At 45.7% G+C, this 11,088-nt stretch overlaps 1 long non-coding RNA gene across 1 annotated transcript; it reads right to left on the bottom strand.

Moving 5' to 3' along the window:
- Positions 1 to 318: 318 nt before the first annotated feature.
- On the bottom strand, positions 319 to 10,962 carry LOC115947742. The gene is made up of 3 exons (XR_004081595.1): positions 10,903 to 10,962; positions 6,459 to 6,561; positions 319 to 532 (listed from the first exon to the last, which is right to left on the bottom strand). It is a non-coding gene; the product is annotated as an uncharacterized LOC115947742 (long non-coding RNA).
- Between the last annotated feature and the right edge of the window lie 126 nt (positions 10,963 to 11,088).

The following is an 11,088-nucleotide window of genomic DNA, read 5'->3' as shown; positions in this document are numbered from 1 at the left end:
AGAGCGGAGCCCTTGTGTGGCTGGACACAGAGCTGCTGCTGCAGCTGCGTTGCCTCATGCCCCAGTTCTCTCATGTCCCCAAGCTCCCCCATGGGCATTGCCAGGGCAGAAGCTGTGGTAGCAGAGTCCCACATCCCCATCCTCTGCCTGCAGCCCCAGGAGCCCACAAGGGCTTCAGGCAGGCCAGCACCGCCACAGGTCACACAGCCCTACCACACCTCCGGGTGTGTGACCTGCCACAACAGCACCTCTGCCTCGGATCTGCCCAGCTCCCAGTTTTCAACTCCTGGTTGCTGCAGCTGAGTAGTATTTGCAGTATTTGAACAAAACATTGGAAATGTTTCAGTTCATGTGCTTCTATTTAGGAAGACCACAGGGCAAATGGTGAAGGAAAATGCTTTACAGCCGGCCCTGGCTGCTGACTCCCACTGGCACTGGGAGTATCTGCTGAAGCCATTTTGGTTGTCTCCCCAAGGGGGAGGATGTAATTATCTTCTTTTTGCAAGATTGCATGTAATTTTCTCTTCACTATCTAAAAAAAAAAAGAAAATTGAAGCAGAAGCAGAAATGAACTGTGCAACAAGCTGATACCTATTAATTCTTTCATTAGATTGAAAGCAAAACTCCAATGAATCTAGTGCTATAAATCTTGGGGGGTTTGTGAGCATTTCTCTCAAGGAAGCATGCACTCTTCTCTTTGCAGGAAGCTGCAAAACCAGCAGAAATCCAGTTTGTTGTCATGGCAATGTCAGTAGTTGCCTTCTTTGTATGCCAAATCACAAGCATTCATAGGATCACAGAAAAATTCACATAGGAAAGGCCTTCTGGAGATCTATAGTCCAGCTTCCTGTCCAGGGCAGGGGCAGTCATGAGATCAAATCAGGCTGGTCAAGTCTTTCTCCATCCAGGACTTAAAAACTTCAAGGGGTGGAGATAGTGCCTCGTCCTGGGCAACATTTCTAGGCTGTTGTTCCCTATCTTCTAGCCTTCCTAATTCTAGTCATTCTGAGAATAATATTTGGGTTTGCCATGACTTTGGTATTTAGTCACCATGTTTTCTTTTTTTCACCTCCGTGAGAGTGTGATCTGGCTATACTTTTATATTTCCCTCTCAGTCAGTTGTCCTGCCAGATGACTAATGGGCTGTGTGCAATTTTCTTGTATTTGACATTTGGTTTCTGCCCACATTGGCACTGCTTAAGGAAAGCATCCCTAGTCAGACCTATATTTGCACATTAGCAAAGGGAACAAATGCATCCATCCATAGAAGCTGAATGTGCAGTTGGGTTCTCTTCAGAGAGACTTACAAGCATGCAAAAGTTGCCATTAATCCCAGTCCTTCCCATTTGTTGTCATCTATGCGAAGTGTGCTGGACTAAAGAAAGGGGAGAGCATGTGTGTTTGTGTGAGTCCTTGTCCTGAAGGGCACCCACTTGCCAACTCTCTTTTAACAGGATTGTTTCATGAGTTTTGTGTTTCACTCTCCTCCTGCTGGTATCATATTTAGTATACCATGTCCTGCCCAAGGACCAACTGCTGTCCAAGGTTTGTCTTGTTTAATTGAATTATGGTTACCATGGGGAGTGGAAAGTTCAGATTTCGTTCTGCATGGTGAATTTTGCAAGCCAAGGTATATTACAGAGAAAGGGGGAAACCTGGATCTCAAAGACTGTGTCAAGGAGCAAGAGGTTAAATAGAGGGATTTTAAAAGAGGTTTATGGTAATTTGTTGCCCGAGTTCCCAAGGAAATTATGTTAGAGTTGGGTGCAAAATTTAGGCTTATTGGAAAACCCCAGTTCCACAACCTCATGCCACAGCTCTTGTTGTGCCTATCTCCATGTCATCTCTCGGCTTGCAGGACAGAGTCTGCCCTGGGAGTGAGTTGTGCTTTGCGTCTGACATCTACTAAAGTCCTCTCAGAGTCTTTTTAGAGAAGCAAGAACAAGCAAAGGGACAGACGTTGACTGCATACTGCTAGGTAGGGTACTGGCAACGCATCAGGAAAACTACAAATAGATGCAAGTGCCAGCATTTCTGGTATTTGGTTTCTGAACAGCATGACATGTAGTTTGCATTTCATTCCCTGTGCCTCCCTCCAGCATCTCTAAAGTGAGAGGCTGGAGCTTGGTGTTCAGGGACACCACAGTGCTAAATCCTCTACAGGCTCTGTGACTCCTATGGGCCTCGGTACTGACCTCTGTGCCAACCTGACATACAGACCCCAACACAGCCCTTCCTGCAGGAGGGGGACACAGAGATGGGCACCCCAGTGGGAAGCAGCAGAACATCTCTGTGGGGGGGTCTGGAACACAACAGGAAGTTTTGGGAAAAGCTCTCTTGCAAGGTTTTGTTTTGATGTTTACTTTTGTCTTTTTAAAGAATGTGAGAGGCAAAAAGTAGCGCAAATAAAGGAAACATTCATGAGATGTTCCTCTCCAAGCAGGAGTTCATGAGAGCAAATGGGAAAACTGAGGCAAAAAGTGGTGCCTGAAACCCATCCAGCTGAGTATTTCCCAACAGCATGAGAGATTTAGTGGGATAACGTCCATGCTCTGTTGCATTTGATTTTCCAGCATTCACACTTCAGGTATCATGGGGATGGCAGGGCTGTGACATGAGAGGAAATTTAGGACATCATCATTGTGCTAAGTGTGATTGTGGGAGCAAAGTGAGCAGCTGTGAAAACTGATACAAATGGGTGGGTTTCATGGCTTGCAATATAGCACTTGGACATCACTTGTTATCGGAGGGATCTCTTATTTGCTTGCTCACTTACAGTTTTGCTCTAGTTCTTTCATTTTGCTAACAGTAGTAACAATAAAAGGCATCTGTGGAGGCCATACAGCACAACCAAGCTGTAAGATCTGTCATGCTGTCTTTTTTTCAGGGCAAAACCCAAAGCTGCCTGAGTTCTGGTTTACATTGTCAGCTTGCTGCTGAGCACCAAGAGCAGGACTAACTCCAGCCAGGGCACTGCCTGCTTTGGGCTTGCAGAAGATATTCATGCTGCATCATTCTTATTAATCACAGCTCTCTGGAAACATAAGGCATGGGATGGAGGAAAATGAAACAAACAGGCTTATTTAGGTCAATTACAAAAGTACGGGCTAATTGCAAACAAAGTGGCAAAACAGGAACGGTCGAGGCTCAGAGGAAAACAATGTGAACAGTGACCTACATTCTCTTGGGGAGTGGGGGGAGGTTAGACAGCAGGCCATTGGGAGCACCAGCTCAGCAGAGAGGGGTTTGCAAGCATCTCTCCTTTCAGGTCCCTGGGCCAGGGCCAGCCACTGTGCTGAGTGCCATCCGTGCAGTCTGTGCAGAGCTGGCCTAAACACATAAGGACATTCAGGCAGACATCAGCCAAGCAATGCAGTGGCATTGTTCCTGTCTGATGTTTAGCCCCATAGAAACCTGCAAGGCCTCTTCTGTGAGGGCAGAACCTGGAAAATAACAGCTCCCTGCTTTCCATTGCAGAACAGTCTTGGAGTGAAGGTGGTTACTTTGTATGCTCTTGCTTATGCTGCCAGAGGGAGGACAAGTGAAGGAGAATCAGTTGTTTAGACACATGCTGGAAAACCTATCTTGTGATCCCTTTCTGTGCCTGTAACAGTAAGGAGCTCTCTCTAACCTAACCTGGTCCAACATAACATAGCTCAACCCAGCCTCTGTACAGTGAACTGGCTTCTGGGTGATCTTAGAGAAGTCAAGCAGCACTTTCAGCCTCTGCTCAGTGAGCCCTTGCAAGTATTTTAGGACATTTGTGCAAAGTAGCTCTTCTTGGCTACCTTTCACAAATACCTTAAACACTGCCAACAAGATGAAGCGTGTAGATGCCTAAAGCCCCTCTTACTCGAAAAAGTTTATGGGCCCAAAACTGGGCAAGGTATAAAGTGATTGCTCTAAGAGAGGCCTTTATCCCTCCTCACAGATTTCAATGGTAATTTCATCCTGTGGTAGGTATTTCCAGAGAACAGTAATTAGGGAGAACAATGGAAGACAAATAACTCCTACAAACAGGAACAAGGATTTGGCATCCCGTATTTAAGTACCACTTCAGTCAAATGCTTTCCTATCATGTGGTTTTCAGATCTGGACTCCCTTTGCAAGTAGGAGTGTCCAACATCCAATCTCTGTGTGCCTGCCAGCCCTGGCACCTGTCCAGTCAATGGGAGACATCCTTCTCCTATCTGCATCATACTGCTCTTGTCTCTACCCACATCTAAGTTCCCAGATAACTAAGGTCTAAAAATGACAGAGTTCATGCAACACTGCAGTCCCACCAAGGGCTTTTGAGACTGCCAAACCATTTGGTCCTGTGTGTAAATGGGGCCAGACTCTGCTAGATCTAAGCTTCAGAGGACTCCTGGGGATTGGCCTGGGTACCATGTCATGGCTTGTCTGACCAGCCAAAGCTGTGATGGTGGCGCAGGCAGTGTCTGAGCTGAGTTTTGCCTCAGTACTTGATGTTTATCCTCCCTCATAACCTCCACTCAGCCAGCAGGAAGTACAACACATTTACATTCAGCAGCTACTGCATAGCATTCTCATCCCTTGCCACTGAGAAACGGACAACAGAGACAGGTCCTGCTTTTGGTGGAAATTTAATAGGGTTGTATCATCATTTATCTCCCTCCACAAGCTGGCTAATGCACAAATGTGTGGGCCAGGCCACAGCTAGTGGGGATAGCTGCTCACACAGCTAGTGTTGCACTAGTGGAGGGGCTGGAACAGAAGGAGCAGGGGCTGTGGCCTTGCTCTTAGGGAGCACCTGGCCCCTGCAGTGCCCTGCCAGGCTTGTCTGCCCCTGCAGCACCCAGGTGCTGCTGAGGCTCTCTTGAGCTCTGTGCTGCCCAAGGTGGCTGTGGGAAGTCCAGCAGCCATTCCTCCAGGCTTCAGTCAGCCAGCAAAGGGTTTTTTTTATCAATCACATCTGCCACAGCACAGCAGGCTGGAAAGCACACCTGACTGCGCACCGGATGCACATGTGCCTCAGGTATCAGGTGAGTCAGAACATGACCTTGCTTCGACAGCTTGTGCACACTTTGCTAATTATGTTAAAAATAGTTTTAATTGAGGGCATGGGTTTTGCTGATCCCTCAAAATACAGGAGTGAGACATAAGCAGACTAGTTCACCTGTTACAATAGCAGAGTCAAAATTGAAATGGATTTGTAATTTTTCCTTCAGTTTAGGGGACATTCTTCTAATTCAGAAAAAAAAAATGAGTGTAGCTGTGCCTGGGATTTACAAGTACATCTCCACACATTTTGTCTTATTCCAGAAACTATCAGTCCTTAGTGGATACAAGACAATTCTAAGCAGTAACTTTATGTCTTCAGCTGTACTTTCTATACTACACATTTTGTTTGCATTCCCCATGGTTTCACTTTATCAGCACAATTTCCTAGCAACCAGCTGAATGGCATTCATGCATGTATATTTTTCTTTTTTTAAACGACAGCTGGATCTATGATATAAGCATATTCTCCCTAGATGCATTATGAACCATAGATGTCACATGACTTTTCAATGGGAACACATGAAGAAAAGATCCCGTGTAACTGCTGGCTGGATTCTAAACATTTCAAGTCAGGTATCAGGAGCCTGATAAAAAGGCCTAAGCTATGGTTGGAAACAATTTCCAGAAACTCATTCTGCTTATCCCTTGTAGCTGTGGCAATAAATGAGAGAGAGGAAGGGACAAAGCTCACTGCCAGCAAACAAGGCAACAAAACCAACTAACTCTGCTTGGGTTTCATCACCTGACCCAGTGTACATTGAGCTTTGGAGACCTCTGTATGTCCAGAAAAAAACCCTTGGTGCCTTTTGCCAGGGCAAATTAATATTTAATTAAGAGGTTAATAATGAAATTATTATTAAATTCACAGTTATTTTCATGGTTGGAGAAAAGTTAAACATGAAATGCCCTCTGTTTACTGCCTGGTAGCTGCTTTTCTTCTCTTATACTCTACCTGTCTAGTTTCTCATATATTGTACATATATGTTATTTTTATTCTGGACTAGACCAAAGCTGTTTACCTTTCCTCCTCCACCCTCTCTCCACATCTGAGTGCCTGCTGTTCACTGCTTTAACAAGAAGTCAACATGAGGAAAAAGCCATAATGACCCTGCTGAATCAACATCCTGTGAGGCTGAAATGACACTCATTATCCTTCTGGAAAGCAGCACTATGGTTCTTTGGAGGTTGGAGGGTAGGCAGCTCTTACAGAAGACCAAATGCTTTTCTTACACAGAGTTTAAAGCCTGTGGGAAAAATATGTTCTCTGCTCTTCATTTGGCCTGAAAGCTGCTCAGGAACATAGCAGTGAGAGCATGGAGAAAAATGTCTGTCCCCACTATTTCTGCAGGCACACGTGAAGGTGATCAACCCATCATCTAAGCCATGTGGGAGCTGTGAATCCACATGAGTGTGATGCTGCTCCCTGACTAACTCACCTGGTCACTGAGCTGGTCTCAATTGCTTATGCTGGCTGCCACAGCTTCCAGTTTGGAGCTCCCTCTAGTACCAGACAGCAGGTCAGCTCCAGCACACTGGTGTCTGAAAAAATGAAAACCTTTCTCAGATCTGTTTCTCTGACAAAGAAAACAAATGTAAAATGGCAAAACCCCAAGCTGAGCAAGCTACCACTCAGGGGCTTGGCTGCGACATGGTATCAGCACATCAGGGTTTCAGAGGCAGAGCACCTTGCAGCCCCATCACACAGAGAGTTTGGAAAGCACTGAGTGTATCCAGTCACGGGACTACATCTGCTCTCTGTGCGTCAGCACGGCTACCTGGAGACTCAGCCCATGCTCCCTGCCTGGCCACAGGTAGTGAGAAGAGCTTTTTAAGGAGAACATGTTCAAGGAAAGGTTTAATATCACACTGAGAGGGCTCATGTAGCAATTCTGCTGTGTTGCTTTGTGTCTTCTTTTTATGTGCTCTTATTTTATCACCATATTCTTAACTAGGAAAGTAACTTGAAAAAAAAAATCACTTCCAAAATGTTCCTTTTGCTTGGAGCCGTACAGGACTTCAGAACTACTGCAAAATGCTACTTCTTAGAAAAGCACAGAGGATTTCTGCAACAGAGAAAAACATTTTCAGATACTTCATTACCTAGTGCTTAAAAATATGGCATTTAATTTGTTGAGGCATCTGTTCTTTCATTATTTAAGGCATCTCTCAGAAAGACTCCTTTGAGAACACATAATTCAAGAGCAAATGCTGGAAACGTCAAAGATAAATGACATAATTTATTCATGGTACATTATCCTTTCTGTCAAGGAAGAATTCATGACTCTAGAGTGAAGCTGAAAGTCCTGTAGCTTTTGGTTATCACTAACTGATCTCAGTCAAGGCACTGCCCTGAGGAGATGGGCCCTACAGGAAAATACTGTAAAAATACAAGCCTTGTTCAGAAATAAAGGTAATCTGTGGCAATAGTGAGGAGGCAATAATGGCATTTTAACAAAAGAAACAGCAGCAAATTCTGGGGTGAGTGAGCACAGAGTGAAGCACTTGCCCCAGCACAAGCCACATGCGCACCTTTAATGAGCTTCAACACAATGTCTGGCCAGCAGATTACCAGCTTGACTGCTGCCATAGGAAAGCTTATTTTGGACACCATGAGCAAGAGCAACATCAGGAAGCTTGTCATGGAGCAGCAGGTTTACCAATTGCTTCTAGTCATGCCACTGGATGAAAAGCAGTTTCTCCATTTCAAGTGGCTTGGTATTTCTTGGAGGATAGGGCTGGGAGAACAGAAGCCATGCAGGACAGCATCATCTGCTCTGGTTTCACTCCAGCTAAAGCTCCGGTGGTTGTAGAATCAGTGCAAGGGTTTTTCACTTTCATAGCCTTTCATAAATTTGATACTACAATTGGAAAATTGTATATGTCTAACAATGAAACAGGTGTGTGGTGAGACTTGTACTGCAATACCCAGTGTTTCCTGCCTGTTTCCCTTTTGTGTTATTGAGATCAAAGAAAAAAAGAGCAAGTGTTTTTATTAATGAAACTACAGAAAAAGTTTCTTTAAAAACCACTGGCAAGATCTTTTTTCCTTAGGACAAACTGAAGAAACTGTGATATTTCATGCTGCTTCAAAAATAACTAGAAAGGTAGTATGCTTTAGTCTGAAAATCTGAAACATCCATTCCCTGTCCCAGTTCCTTTTCAGTGAAATTAGAAGTCCAGTGATGTTTCAGAGTTAGCCTGTCTCTTCAGTCGCTTCACAGACACAAAGAATTGTAATCACAAATCACATTATGCTGTGCTCAGCTTCCAACAAAAGAGGAACAATTCTACTTGCATTTAAACAGCGTCTCCCAAGCATACATCTCAGCTGTCCCTTATTTTCAAAGCCACCCCTCAGCTTTTTCTCAATTGTATGCACTTCTCCCAAATGTGATGACTCTGATGTTTTAATGCTGAACAGCAGAAATTTAAGAACTATTGACTACATTTTTTTTTCCTGTGCAGTACCAGGTCCCAGTCCTGTACAGGCTGGTGCCCTTTTCAGACTCCATATCCACTGTGAGTAGTTCCACTCACTAGAACTGATAGCCTTGATTAAGCTAACCATATGTGTAAATCTTCCTAGAAGAGGGATTTTATTTTTGCTGCAACAGCAGGCCTGGTTTCCTTCATGAGTTTCTCCTCCCCTTTAGCATAAAGACACTGTTGTTGAGCAATAGGACAAGAGGTTTGGTAGGAATGGGCAACATTCACGTTTTCTAAGGGAATCTTTTTCTTATGTGCCACCTCTCAGGATGTAGACTATCTCTGGGGCTGAAAGCTAAGACACCCATATGATTCCATGATTCTATATATACACTCTTAGCTCCATGGACATCAATTACTTCCATTTTAAAAACAATTGCAATGTTACTAACTACTGCAATTTTGTTGTAAATCTCACAAAATTTTATACCTTTCAAAAAGCCATAGGTCCCAGAACCTTGTGACATTTTGACGCAGCAACAAGCGTGGATTTCCCTCTGGAACATGTATCAAAACAAAAGCTATCAAAGGTTAGACACTGACATTTTAAATTCACTTCCTGCAAGTTACTGATAGAGATTAGAAGTATGTCCTATGGGTGTTTTCATCAATTTATGCAGGTTTCTGACCAGATAAACTTTAAGATCCTAGTTCTGCAAGCCCTTGTGCTGCTCAGAATCCCACCTGGAATGCAAACAAACTTTTCCTGAAATTCCGGTGGTGCAGGTTCACACAGTCACAAGCTGTGATGCTGGCAGTGTGCTGGCCAACATGGGGAAGACCATAGCCCATGTGGATCATTTGTCATTGTAAATCTCTGCCTGAACTTCAGCAATTTTTCACAGCCTGTATTTTTGAAAGGATCATCTCCAATTGCTATGAATAGTCTGGGTTTGAGTTAGTCACTGAAGACGGGACAGTCACCAAAGACAGGAAAGGGAGCAAGTCACCCACAGTAGGCAACAGGGAGCCAGAAAGATACTCCAAGGATGTGGGACAAGTGCAGTAAATGGCAGGGCATGTTAAGGAAGAGGGAGCTAGCAGGACTTTTTCGTAACAGGAAAGGCTGGTTTCCTCCCCCCTTTAGGGCTGTGGTGTGACCAGTGTTGATACATGCCATGTCTTTGGGCTGAAAGAGAGACAGCTACATCTTAAATGCATGCCCTCTGACAGCAATTCAGGCTTGCTGGCTTGTGAGATCTGCCTCCCCACCTCCTCTCATGTGGTTAGTAGCTGCCATGGCATAGTAGGGCAGCTGTCTCTCTTGCCGCTTGGGAAGTAAAGGAATTAGCATAGTGGCTCCTGTACTCTTCCTTGGGGAACGGGTATTAGACAGCTCCAGGGCAAAACCCTCTTGCTGGCCTGATGTGTATTGTGTATTTGCTTCTAGGCTCTCACCTGCTAGGAGCCAGCACACAAGTGTCCAAATTTTTGCCTCCATGGTGTGTCTTGATGTGCCAATGGTCTGCCAGACTCCTAAAAAAACTTTGAAGAGCTGAGGAGAGAAGGAACTCCAGGACTTCCTCATAGTTGGGAACCTATGCAGTGGGGCCCTGCCATGCCATTGTGTGGTTGTGGGCTCCCGTGGTCACCCAGGAATACCCAGCTCAGCTGCTTATGGGTGTGCCTTTGCCAGCAGCCTCCACACCACTTCTGTGAACATTGTAGCCCCAGTAAAAATCCACACACCAGATGTGAAGTGTCAGCTGTCCCACACTATGGGGAAACAAAGTGACATTCTCTGTCCCCTCTCCCACCCCAGAGCAGCAGGGTGACAGGGTCTCATGGTCCCCTTCCTTGTCATTCCCCAGGAGGCTCCTGCTGTGGCACAGGCAGGATGTGGTGACCAGCCAGGAAGGGCCAGGCAGGCATGTGGGGCAGTCAGGTCACTGTGACACCTCCAGCGACCGCAACACCCCAGGCATGGTGTGACGACCCACTCTGAAGGGGAAGGAAGCACCCAAAATTTGTAAATGCTTTTGTTTGAAAGGAACAACTACAGTCAGAGGGTTGGCAAACAGTGCAGTTGAATTGCAGACACACTAACTCACACCAACAATTCAACCATTTGAGAGACCAAGACGGGTTACATGACATCTGCTATTGTTCTACCTCTTATATTATGTATGGGCCAATTTTCCAGATTTCTGGTGTCGCTGCTCAAGGTATGCTCCATATTTGCTTTGATGTTGTAGTGTAGTTTGGTTATTTTTGAGAACTACCATATTAAGTTTGGATGCTAACCCAAATCGCGTTCCACTTCTGCCGGAGACACAGCAGTAACAGGTTCAACCAGGAAAAGATGGACAATGGTGACAGGGCACGGTGGAGGCGGACGGCGCAGCCATGGGTCCTGAGGGGCGGCGGGCACGGCAGAACGGGCCTCGAACGTACCTTTGACCTTTCCCCGGGTCTCACTTGGCCCTTGCAGGGAGACGCACCCTTGGATCCCCATTAGAGCGCGACGTAGCTCGACCAGCGCCGGTGGCCTCCCCGGGCACGGCCCGGCACGGGCCCCCAACAGAGCCCGGGCACGGCCCGGCACGGGCCCCCAACAGAGCCCGGGCACGGCCCGGCACG

The sequence above is a fragment of the Geospiza fortis genome, unplaced genomic scaffold (assembly GCF_000277835.1).
Source record: "Geospiza fortis unplaced genomic scaffold, GeoFor_1.0 scaffold66, whole genome shotgun sequence".
Taxonomy (NCBI): Eukaryota; Metazoa; Chordata; class Aves; order Passeriformes; family Thraupidae; genus Geospiza; species Geospiza fortis.
The sequence above is the reverse complement of the archived record's forward strand: the minus strand, read 5'-3'. Positions and strand labels throughout refer to the sequence as shown.